This window comes from Silurus aristotelis (assembly GCF_946808225.1).
Source record: "Silurus aristotelis genome assembly, chromosome: 26".
NCBI lineage: Eukaryota > Metazoa > Chordata > Actinopteri > Siluriformes > Siluridae > Silurus > Silurus aristotelis.
The window spans coordinates 13926597-13939673 of NC_139599.1; the positions used below are offsets into that span (position 1 = coordinate 13926597).

The following is a 13077-nucleotide window of genomic DNA, read 5'->3' on the forward strand; positions in this document are numbered from 1 at the left end:
TAAACCTGTACAAGGAAGCCAGACACTAGCAGAAACCATGTCCTCTCAGGAGACTCTGCAGAGACAAAACTTGCCAGGGTGTCCTCGCCGGACTACGTTCATGGATTTGAGCAGCGGAATGTCATTCTGCTATACAAGACAACTATAAATGGATGTTCATGCAGAATCAAGTGGCACTTAGTGCATTCTAAGTGACAGTCATTAGGAAAGAGGAAGGTCTAAATAAATGAATGAATCAAACACAAAAAGCGTTTCGGAATTACGGAGAAGGTAATGCAGGCCAATTAATTTCCTCGAGTCATTAAGGTGCACCTGTCGTAACTCTTGGTGAGATGGCAAACCTCATTAATTCTTATCCTATCTTTGTAAACCCTTCTGGAGAACTCTGTCCTTCACATTTGTTTTAGAGACAAGGGGAAAAAACCCTCAATCTTTCTTTCTCACTGTACAAAATAAATCGACAGCAGAACACATTTACTGGGCTGATTGAGTGTTGGAAGATGGTGCAAATGAACAGCAGAGCAATGCTTAATGAAATGAGCATGTGAATAATAATTGAAGGATGGCAAAGGAAAAGAATAAACATTAGCATAGAAATGACAAAGGTGGATCAAAAAAGCTAGGGCTGACAGAGCAGTTTTGTATCGTACAGCTGTGTGCGATCGTAGGGGGCTCGGGGGAAATCGACAAATCATGTGGTCAAATGTGAAAAAGAAATGCAGTCGATGAGTTGATTATACAGTAACGATCCAAAATGAATCAGCTACCCCGAAGAGGCAATGTGTTTTTTTTACCCTTTCTTTACAGTTCTCTTTGCAAAAGCTCTGTAAACAAACCAAACACTATCAGCATTCACTCAATCAGAACATATGGTCAGTCCTACTTACTATATATGACAAAAGTATTGGAACACCTGACCTATTCCAGCCATATATGATTCTTTCCCAAACTGTTACCACAAGGTTGGAGGCACAACACTGTATAGGATGTCTTTGGATTTAGGAGCATGACATTTTCCCTTTACTTAAAAGACCCAAACCTGTTCAAGCATGGCAATGCCCCTGTGGTCAAAGCATGAAGACATGCCCCGAATGCAAACCTCAGGATCTTCCTGTGAGCTGGAAGGATTGGTAACCAGAGAGTATGCTTTCTTCAAGTCTATAGTCACAAAGCAGTCCTCTGTCCTGATTTGGGATACAACCTGCTTTAAGGTTGAGCAGATAGTCTCTAAGGAAATCAGACTCTCAAGACTGACCTCTGGCATACCTAAAGCGAGGGCAAAACCCTGGAGCAGCTCTTTAGGGGCAATGTGGAAGGAAGCTCTGGAACGCCACCGACTGTTTCGTTGCTTGCTGAAACCTCTCGACGACTGCATTAACAGCATCACAAAACAGGCCAGTTGACACCAGCGGGGCGGGACAGATCTGCCAGGGTGAACCAAATATTCCTCTCTGTGGAGCCAAGGGTGGCCATGGACTGGCCAATGGCCTTAGCGGTTTCTTTAGTAGCCCTTAGGGCCAGGTCCGTAGCAACTTAAGTGAAGCTCACAGGCCTCCTCGCCACCCGGGACATTTCCCACGTCCAGCTCCCACAGCACAGAGGAAGAGAGGAGGAGATGAGTGCTCTCCTTGCAAATGGAATAAACTGCCGAAAGGCCTGCTTTTGAACCTTGTGATCGGTCCAATTGCGAGCCCCAGGTGCTTGCATGCCGCTTTGTCTTGACTAAAGCGGGGCCAGAACCACAGAGAGTGTGAGCACCCTCCTAAAAGAGTGCTCTCTGAGAGCAGAGCATTCGTACTGTCATGCGAGCGCAAGCTGCGCAGTAGGCTACCTCGAAAACTGACTTGGCATGCTTCACTCCCAGACAAGCTCTGTAATATAGCGGGGGCAAAGAGGAACGCAAGGACGGAAGCAATGCTTCCTCTTCCTGGTCGCTTTCATAGCCGAAAAGAAGGAATCTAAATAGCTTCCTGGTCGTGACGTCACTCCGCCGGTGTATTTTTAACATATATTTTATTTATCTTATTAACTCTAAGAGAAAACAACATAAAGCTAAAGGACAGATTGTTTATAGCTGCAATAATGCAATTGATTAATTGTTTTGTGGAGGTTCAATAAAAATAAATGCAAATCAAAATAGCTATAAATTCAAAATGGCCAGTGTGACGAGATTTTTTAGGGTAATTAAGCACTTTAGAATGTGCTGTTATTAGAAAATAATCAACTTCACAATGATAAAAGAGGCTCTTTTTTATGTATGGGGCTTAATTTTTTAATAACAGCACACTTTGAAGTGTTTTATGGCTCAATCACTTATACAGTAGCATCTGAGTACTGAAGATGGCAGTGTATTCCCTTGCCTTTCAATTGGATATCTTATGCATGCTTTATCCACCCACTGTTTTCCTTCATTTCATACACACACATGGTAAGTCTCCTCCAGGACTCCATGTGCTTTTTCATCACTCCATAACGACTCTTTCATGACATCGTCAGTAATTGAATCCGGGGCTGAAAGAACAGCAAGATGAAATAGATGGCTGGATGTTGGACAGTGGAACTTTGCAAATGTCACTCTGAGACTCCAGACATTTAGAGAGAGAGAGAGTGAGAGAGAGAGAGAGAGAGAGAGAGAGAGAGAGAGAGAGAGAGAGAGAGAGAGAGAGAGAGAGAGAGAGAGAGAGACTTGGATCAGAGGCAGTGAACGCAGGAAAGTTTAAAAGTGGTGACATTTCGGTGCAAAGTACAGTGGACACAAACGCTTCCTTTAGCTATTCTACAAGGAACACATGCACAAGCATGCAAGTCTTAAAGATTAGCATATTTTTTTTTTTTTATATAGAAGGACAGAAAACATTCCTATAAACTACATTTTTTGGCGTTGCAAACATGCTCTGAATAAAATGAGAGTTGAAGCAAAATTAGGAACCACAGGGGGCTTGGTAAGTATTCTATTATATATTTAATTGGATTTATTTGCAGTTTTTTGGCCATATAATTTACGTGGAAAAAAAGAGGCAAAATATCTCATATAGCTAAATACTCCGACCCCCTATCCTTGTCACTTCAAATTGAGCTCAGGTGCATCCTCTTTACTTTGAATATTTTGAGATGTCTGGAGTCCACATGGGGTAAATGCAATTGATTTGATTGAGCGCCCCAAGGGGTGCACACTTGAGTATAAGGACCAACAAAGAATGCAGAGTGCCATGAAACCATGAAGCTCAAGGTACTCTGCACAGATGATCAAGTTAGACTGAGAGACAGACCTGGGCAATGGTATAAAACTAATTTCTGCTTTGACTGTTCTAAGATACACAGTGGATACCATTATTATAAAATGAAACAAGTTAGAAACCACTACGATTTTCAACTTGGCAAAAAAAACCTTGGTTAAGGAGGTGACAAGCAGCCAACGGCCACTCAAACAGAGCTTTAGAAGTCCTTTGCACAGATGGGAGAACCTGCTGGAAGGACTACCATCCCAGAAATACCCAATCAAACATACCTTGTAATGTGGCTTGACTGGTAGGCACTTAAATGAATCTAAGAACACGAGAAAAGGGATTCTCCATGCTGTGGAGACAAAAATGGAACTTATCGTGCTAAGGTCTAAGCATTATATTTGATTAAAATACAATTTTGTTAATGAACTTAAGACAATTCAATGAAGTCTGGTGATAAAAGCATTATGCAATTGGGTTATGAATCAGCATTGGGTCCAGGAAAACTATTCAGAATTCAGACAAAGATGTAAAACTTTCCAAAAGAGCTAAGACAGTGCTGGAATGGCTTGGTTCAAGGTTTTGATTGTCCTTTAGTGGCACAGCCAAAGCTCAAATGAAACCATATGGAATATCTGTGGAGAGATGTAGAAATGCCAGTTCACAGATGCTTCCCAATTGATCCAATTCAGATTGACAAGTTCTGCCTGAAAACATGGAAGGAACAGGACAAATCCAGGTGTTCAAAGCTGGTAGAGACTTAACCAAGATGACTAGATCACTGCCAAGGGGTATTTTTTACAAAATTTACATGAAAGACATGAATACTTCTTTAAATGTCTAATTACATTTTTCAATTAAAGGTTATTGTGTATAGATGGTCAAGCAGAAAGTCAATTTCACCAAATTTTTGCAAATAAATTAAGAACACAATAAGGTATGAAAAAAAAAAAAAAGATTTTGAATGCTTTCTAAACCCACTGTATATCAATTTCATCTGATGCTGAAGGAAATATTCTGATCTGCTACTGAGAGGTACGAGGATATGATCTGCACAGCACAAAACTATCAAGCATCCCAACTGGTATATATTGATCTGGCTGCATCATTGTCCTCTTGCTGAGAAAAACAGGTCCACCCACACTATAAAAACGAGATAGAACACCGGATAATAGGCAAACCTGCAGGGGAGGGGAGAGAGTCATGTGTACAGCAGGGCTATTCAAGTTTATTGATAGGTGGGCCACTTTAGAGTAACCTACCAGCTATATATATATAATTGTACAATAAAACATTTTGCAGCTTAGTTTATTTTGACCAATTAGCAACCATTAAACATGGAACACAGAATAAATCTAATCAGGAAGTAGTTATTAATTCACATTTATCTTAAGGAAAAAAACGTAGAAATATGACATCAAGCTTATATAGTTACAATTAAAAAAGGTGATATGACTACTTGAGCTTGCACATGAGGAATGAGACAGTGCTGCGTGCTAATTGGCATGTGTGGATTTCAAAAGACCCCAGCATTAACCACTAACATCTGTCACGTATAGTGTGATGCAACAGAATGACAAACAGTGACTCGTAATCGAACATTCATTAATCTTCATTAGCTGTTATGTATTTGTCCACACATGCTGGTGAGCCCTATATGTCAGTTGAATATCCCATGGGTACAGCATGCATAAATTGCTAACAGAGTAAGAAACATGTTAAAAGCTACAGCGCGAAGTTCAGATACATCAAACGTTATCACTTTAGGCATGCAAATATCAAGTGCATGAGAGCGTGAAATAATCTGATCCTACACTATAAAACGGGAAATAATGCTTCAGGATTGCAAGTTTTTAGCAAAATAATTTGTGAACTGGTGCCATAACCCATTTGAGAAGGTAAAAGATTCATGCCATGAACTGTTAGCAAGAATGTTTCCATATTTTTTGTATTTGAGACTTCTCTGATGTGAGAAAGATAGTGAGCCCTCTGATGTGTCTATTAATATGATGGTTACAGTTTTAACTACAGTACTAGTGCAACCAGATTTGTGCCAAACTTTGCAGCCGTTAAATTAGACTATGACCATGGTGTAAAGTATTTGAGTAAATGTACTTTGTTAGTGTACTTAAGTAATTTTTTTAGCTACTTTCTAATTTTACAGTATCAAAGATATAAGCAAATTTTACTCTGTACTCAACTACATTTATGAGTCAATATATGTTCAATTTCAATTTAATTCAATTCATTTTTATTTGTATAGCGCTTTTAACAATAAACATTGCCTCAAAGCAGCTTTACATAAAAAATGTGGTGATTAAAAGTGAAAATGTAAGTAATTTTGTCCCTGATGAGCAAGCCGGTGGCGACTGTGGCAAGGAAAAACTCCCCGAGATGGCATAAGGAAGAAACCTTGAGAGGAACCAGACTCAAGAGGGAACCCATCCTCATCTGTGCATTTTATACTAGATTTTAATTCGCAATGACCGTTGCCAGTTACATTTTGCATCGCAACTTTATCTGCTGTGCCTTATTTATTCTGCAGTAGAGGTGACATTTACGAATTTTTATGTCTAATAAAAACTAACAGTTCTTCTACTTTGTGACATTGTGCTGTAATTTTATTTGTTAATGAAGATTAAAACATTGACTGTCTTTTTTTAACCCACTTTTTTGATCTTTGTTTCATTCTGTCATGTTGCAGAGGTTGTTAATGCAGTATCGAGGTGTACAATTTAATTTGTATTTTAGAAAATAAAACCTCACAAATCGACTGTTTTAGGCTTTTAGGCTTTTGACTAACATGTGTAACGTTGGTGTGGAGGACTAGTGCACCTTTGAACCTACATTCAATATGTCTCAAGTACAAATCAGATACTCTTAAGACTTTTACTTGTCATATTGGAATTGGTGACTATTAACTTGCAATGGAGTAATATTTTTAGTAGGGTATCAATCCTTTATCTCAAGTATGATTTTTCAGCTACTCTTAACAGTACACTTCTAAAAAATGAAATACTGAGAGAACAGAGAAGGTTAAAGCTTTTGGATTTGTTCTCTGACTCCATATTTTAAACAGCTTTCATCTTTTTTTGTTGTTGTTCAGCCACAAAGATATTAGTAAGTCAGGTTTTGATGTGGGTGATGTGAGGAGGCCTGGGGTGCAGTCAGCATTCCAATTCATTCAATGTGTTAAAGAGGGTTAGAGCACAGGTAACTCAAGATCTCCAAAATGTAATGCATTTAAAGAAATCCTACTTGTGCCTCCAATTTCTGGCACAAGTTTGGGGAAGAACCACATATAGCATGAAAAGTCAGGTTTCTCAGTACTTTTTAATTCAGTATTTAGATATACTCAGTGTGCATTGTGTGGTTCTATCCATCTATGTTGAAGAACTGTACATTGTAACATGTGAAAGTTATTCCATCAGTGGCTTCCAAAAATCCTCTTTTTTCTATCAAAGAAGGAGAAATTCTAAAAATGGCACGTTCCTTAGATCTGGTTAGATTCAGGTGTTCACAGGAAGGTCAGTTACACAGTCTCTGTTTAAGTGATCAGGAAAGAGCAGACTATGTATTGCTCTCTGGGTAAATTGTGTTCCTTTCTAGAAAATAGAGACATTAACTAAACCTCTTTTCTGCCACACGTCAACATATGCATAGACCTAAGGAAGAAAACTGAGAATTACAGAAAAATGCTGAGTTGCTCCTAAAGAAAAAATTATAATAAAATAATTTACACTTCATTAAATACCTCTCATATTGTTCTTAATGAATCATTAGTGTATGCTCAATGTTTGATATACAAGTGTTTCCCTTCCGGTAAAATCAAACTAACACGGTACACCCACAAAACACATATGGATTGTTGCTTCAAACAAACTACCGATGCCATCATTTAATAAATGCCAATAAATGTATATAAAAAACTAAGGAAAAGACTCTATGATTGGTTTAAACAATACATATCCATTCAGCTATTGTTGCTAAACAGGTCACATGACATGACAACAATGGGCCAGGATCTCTATGAGTGTTTTTTCTGATATACTGATTATACTGTGCACACTAGGATGTATACTGTATGTAAATGACTTTATAACTAACACAAAACCTAGACCAATGAAAATGGGATTTTTTGTATACTTTTCTGGCTATGAACTTCAGGATCTTGCAAGCTGCAACCTGGTTTAAATGCTCACTGTTTTTTAACACCAAAGACTTTTCAAAGTTTTTTTAAAACAAAAAATTAAACAAATTATTAAATGTTGCAAAAGGGTTTGTGGTCGGACATTTTGCATGCAAGTCAAATGTTTTTCACTTATATGCTAAAGCTAATCTTACCTGTATTTTTTTTTGTGTACTTGATCAAATGTGTTCTTTGAAATGTTAAAAAAATGAAAAATGGCAGATTTTCATTGGGTGTTCATGTTCTGCCCTGTTTTTTTTTTTTTCTTTAATCAAGATGTTTGACCATGTCATTACAACCCAACAGACGGGGAAGAAAATTAGAAACTGCTCAAGGAAATCAACAGCAACAACAATAACAGTATGACATTAATTGAACCTAAATTGAACGTGCAGGTTGCGCATGAATGACAGCAAAACAGAAAGGCAAAAAAAAATGACAAAGAGAACACAATCAAAGCAAAAAAAAAAGCCTTAGCTGGACTAAGTAAAAATGAACGTTGCACCAATTTCTTTACATTAGGAATCATTATCTATAATCACGATTATTCTAGAGCTCTCGCTGACTATGCTGCATGTTCCAGGAACCATGTAAAAACTCAATATTTTACATCAAATTAAATGCAGGTCACATACTGAATACAGATGTAGGCAGTAGTGTCCCAATGCGCTCGAGTCCAAAACATGCCTAGGGCAGGCAAGTCAAGGTAAGAATGATGGCCACCCATTTGCCCTTGATAGGTTGGTGTTGCACGGACTACATGTCAATCAGCTGACAAATAGCAAGAACCATTGGAACTAACATTCAATGGCTAAATCACCTTTTGTAATTCCTGAGGATTATTGTACTGTTTGAGGTTTAGGGTTCATTAAATGTCTGTCAATGGTCCTATTCTAAAAATTCATTACCATTTTTGTTCAAAGACAATTCCAGCAATTGACAGCTTGTTAGCTAATGTTTCGTTATGCGGTGAACATAATCTGCATTTTTTTTCTTCTGGAGAGCCCCTGGGCATGCTTCAAGCCAGGAATGTACACCATGAGCCAATTACACTCCTGGCCTTTCAGAGCTGGGGAACAACAATAGGCAGATTTAATAACAAAACAGGCAAAACCAACCATTAGAATTGCAAGACTTGAACACTGCTGGAGGGTAATGCAGGTTTTGTGGATGGTAAAGCCAGATTGTTGTAGGGTATTGCAAAAAAATGGCATCTTTTTAATGAAAATACTGATGGATTCTCCTTGTGTTATTGGTATGGTGTAATAATGATTGGAACCAATTTAAGCTTGTGTTTCCCAAGGTACTTATTACAAAACAAGAATGTAAGATTGAACTCTCAACGAATTGGTGACCAGCATATAAGAGTTTGTGTTGAGGAAATATTTTTTATGCTCCAGTACTGAGTCTTTCAGAATAAGTACATACTATATCAATTTTGCACACCCAGACTTTATCCCAGACTGGCAAAGTACAGGATTTTGCCATCACATTGCCATTATGTACAGTTCTATTCAAGTCCATGGACACTGACACATGAGATCTGGCTTCACACTGGTCATTCCAAGACATTGATCATCCCTTTCTAAATCCATTGCTTGGTTGACTTTGAAATATCTTTTACCATTATCATATTGGAACTTTAAATTCCTCTTTGTGTTCAATTTTCTTAAATTGGCCATCAGGTCATGTGCAATAATATATTTTAAATAGTCATTATTTCACTATCTATAAAAACAAGACGCTGCCACCACCATCATGCTTCCCAGAATACATGCAGTGTAGTCTCTATCTGCTGTTAGAAATACCAGCCTGTTCAAGAAAGCGTTTTAAGCCAACACTGAATGGAAAACTACTATATTTATTATATATATGTCACGTCTGAAGATGTGAATGAATGATTCCAAGAGTGTTGTTTAAGTTACATTTGTAGGCAATGGAAATGCAAAGAGAAACGCAGGATCAGAATGGCATTTGACATCAAACACAAAGTTGTTGGCGGGAGAAGGCTATAAAGTTACACAGCCTTTGGCATGAATTCTATTTAAAAATGCATCTTGTGCAGTTCTATGAAATAATGTGAAAATCATTTTTCTGTCTGGCAAAACTTCTTACAGCTAGATTAAACAACCAGACTCACAGAAGTAACCATTACCATTTAAACAAACATACTGCAGGAAAATAATTTGTATTTATTTATAAACTTATTAATTAGAAAATATTCCAACCATAATTTCTTGATATAGTGAGATGTTAATAAAGAAAACCACGATTACAAGAAAATGTGTACCATAAACTATAGCGATTTAAATACCCGTAACTCTCTGTGCATTCAAATCCTTTTTCTATTGTTCATTAGTATTAAATTTTGTGTCAATCTCACATTAGAAGTTCACTGGTGCTGCCTGATGCAATTGCTGGCAACATTAGAAATGTGTCTGGAGTTCGAACATGGAGAATAAAGTCACATAGTACTACACAGTGATATTGAGATTACTATTAGGTTAGAATAATAAAAAGATAACAAGGTAATGTAAAGTGAACTGAGGTTCATCATATATCGCCATTTGGCCGACTAAACAGCTTTGGAGAAACTCAAATAAACATAAAAAACAGCGTCGGACAATGTGGAGATAAAAAGATTTAAAAACTAGCCCTGGACAATGTGTCTGATTTGAATTGCAGTCTGAAAGTGAACCTGCAGTGAAGGTAATGCTGGCTCTAGAAGCACTTCAGCTGATGGCACTGGAGAGTGTGGGGCCATTACTACAGCCTGCTGTGCAATACAGGACCCATAATAAGCCAACCCGGTAGGGAAGGATTTTATGTGCACCTGCAGTACAAACGCTCATTTTTTACTTAGTCCACCTGCAAATATAAATTTGCAGCGGGAATGCCCACGCAACATTGCTGTTTATTTACAGAAACACATTTTGAGCTATGTTCTGGTGTTCTTTCATGTACTTTCTTTTCTAGTTATATTTGTGTAGTTTTATAATTAAATACTAAGAGTTAAATAATAAGCTAATGCAATCATTCTTATAATGCAGCATAACATATACAATTAGGATGCAAATGAGTAGTGGTAATAACTGAAGTGAATGAAAAAGAAAACAAGATTACAAACAAGGATACAAGTGATAAAAAAAATCTAACAGAAAGCCAAATAGATATTAAATCAGCACCACAATTATTATCACTTCCTTTTTTCCAAAATAACAACAATAAAACCCATGTAATGTTTGAAATAAATGTTAGAGGAGAATGCTGACAGCTCTTCTCTCAACAAAATCTCTTTAGATCCTCTAAGGTCAGAGACCCTGTCTTACAGACTCTACTTGTCAACTTACCCCACAGGTTTTCAATAGGGTTAAGGTCAGGGATTGGGGTGGCGATAGTGGTTACTAGAGTTTAGGTCAGGGGACTTGGGTGGTCAAGGTGGTCACTGGGGTTACGTCAAGAGGACTGAGGTGGTCATAGTGGTCTCTACAGTTCAGTTCAGGGGACTGTGGTAGTCCTGGTGCTTACTGTGGTTTATTCCAGGGGACTTGGGTGGTAATGGTGGTCACTGGGGTTTAGGTCAGAGGGCTTGGGTGTTAATGGTGGTCATTGGAGTTTAGGCTAGGAGACTGGGGTAGTAATGGTGGTTATTTGAATTTAAGTAATTGGATTTGGGTGGTCTCTGGTGTTTTGGTCAGGGGACTTGGGTGGCCATGGTGGTCACTACAGTTTAGGTTCAGGGACTTGGGTGGTCATGGTGGTCAATAGGGTAAAGATAAGGGGTCTTGGGTGAAAATAGTGGTCACTGGAGTTTAGCTTAAGGGACTGAGATGGTCAAAGTGGATACAGGGGTTTAGGTCAGGGGACTGAGGTGATCATGGTGGTCACTGGAGTTCGGGTCAAGTGACTTGGGTGTTAATGGTGGTCACCACAGGGGACTGGGGTAGTCCTGGTGGCCACTGGGGTTCAGTTCAAGGGGCTTGGATGGTCATAGTGGGGACTGGAGTTTAGGTCAGGGGAATCAGGGTAGTTCTGGTTGTCAATGGGAATTAGGTCAAGGTAATTGAGTGGTCATGGTGGGTACTGGGATTAAGGTCAAGAGACTGGGATAGTCATGGTGGTCATTGGAGTTTAGGTCAGAAGACTGGGGTAATCATAATGGTTACTTGGGTTTAGGTCAGGGGACTGGGTTGTCATCGTGGTCATTGGAGTTTAGGTGGTCATGTCAAAAGACATGTCAGAATTTTATGGACATTGATGTAAGGACAATGTCTTTGGTCTTGCAGGAATATCAAACAATGACCAGTTGCAACCTAGCGGAGGAAGTCAGATACTTAAAATTTTCTTAAAGTCCAGTTGCTTATATTTGTGGTTGGAGCAAATATAAGGATTCCTTTTGGAATAGTTTAAAAATCAACATTTAGTAAGACAGAAAAAATATGCTGGACCTGCAACTGTGATACTTTTTTGCTTTTTCTTTCCAATTGTCCCCCACTGTAATAGCAGCTACAAAAGGCAACTTTTTTGCACCACTGGTTGTCTTGAATTAAAGTAATAATGGCAAACACATTATTATAGGTATTACTTGATTAATGGCATTTGTGTAATCTTGCTAAATGTCATTGTCTTTTGTGCCATTTTCCGAATGACCTCTTACGTGTTTGCAACCTTCGTTTGTGATCTTAAAAATGGAAAATATAAATAGGAACATGCTTCACCTACATTATGCTTATAAGAGTTTCTGATGAACAAATTAACTTTGAAGTAAATAAAAGTTGTGGTTAAACCCAATTAACCACACACAAATTATTAATTATTCAGTTTTTTTTTTTTGTGTGTTTTTTTAACTATCTTTGCTTATAATTCTGGAGCTGGCTGTTCAGCTCATTATAAAGAGATATCTCAGACTTACTGCTGCCTGGCAGAATAACACTCTACAACGACCTCCAACAACTGCTATTATATTTCATCCTATCAGCTCCCGGAGAGTCGGCAAAGGAAAGAGGATGATGCATCAGAAGAAAACAATACAGCAATGATATAGTTTGGACTCCACAGCCCAAGGCTTGACAATCAACTTTTTTAAACAAGGAAGAGAAATTATGTGCTCGGTCAAACCCCAGCAGCCTTTAGAACACATGCTGGTGTATGATCTCTGTGTTGCACTTCTTATAAAATCTGATTGATCACGGAGACCAAGTCTGCACAAACAGGCCAAGGATTTTCTCTTTGAAAATCCTTGGCCATTCCATTTGATCTAAGCTTCTTCTTTAATCACACCAAATACCATTCTCATAATGGCACAGGCAAAAATGAATAAAGATTAAGAGAGGCTCTGGTAGTGCTACAAATCCTGGCTGGAAATCTTGTTTGCTGTAAGACAAGCCTCGAAAATCTATCCTGGAGAGTTTGTTTCTCAAATGATATTCATTTGGATTGTTTAAAAATTGTGTATTACCTTTGGGAAAGTTATTGCGAAAAAAAAACCTTTGCATAAAAACCTGCTTAATGGCTAGAGATCTTTGTGTGGTTCGAAGGTTTAATTATGAGTTGTTTTTTTTTCCTCACATGATTATACACAAAGTAGCTGCTTCTCCAATCTGTTCTGACACACGTGCTTTAATAATGTAATTGCAAAACCATCTAGATTATTAATTTTTTTGA

General features: G+C 38.1%; 1 protein-coding gene and 1 long non-coding RNA gene across 5 annotated transcripts in view; one reads left to right on the forward strand and one right to left on the reverse strand.

Moving 5' to 3' along the window:
• Nucleotides 1-13077, reverse strand: part of doc2b (double C2-like domains, beta) — a 158737-nt gene that overhangs the window by 68430 nt on the left and 77230 nt on the right. The window lies entirely within an intron of this gene.
• LOC310720259 overlaps nt 1-13077 on the forward strand; it is a 69126-nt gene that overhangs the window by 53961 nt on the left and 2088 nt on the right. The gene's annotated exons all lie outside the window — the stretch shown is intronic.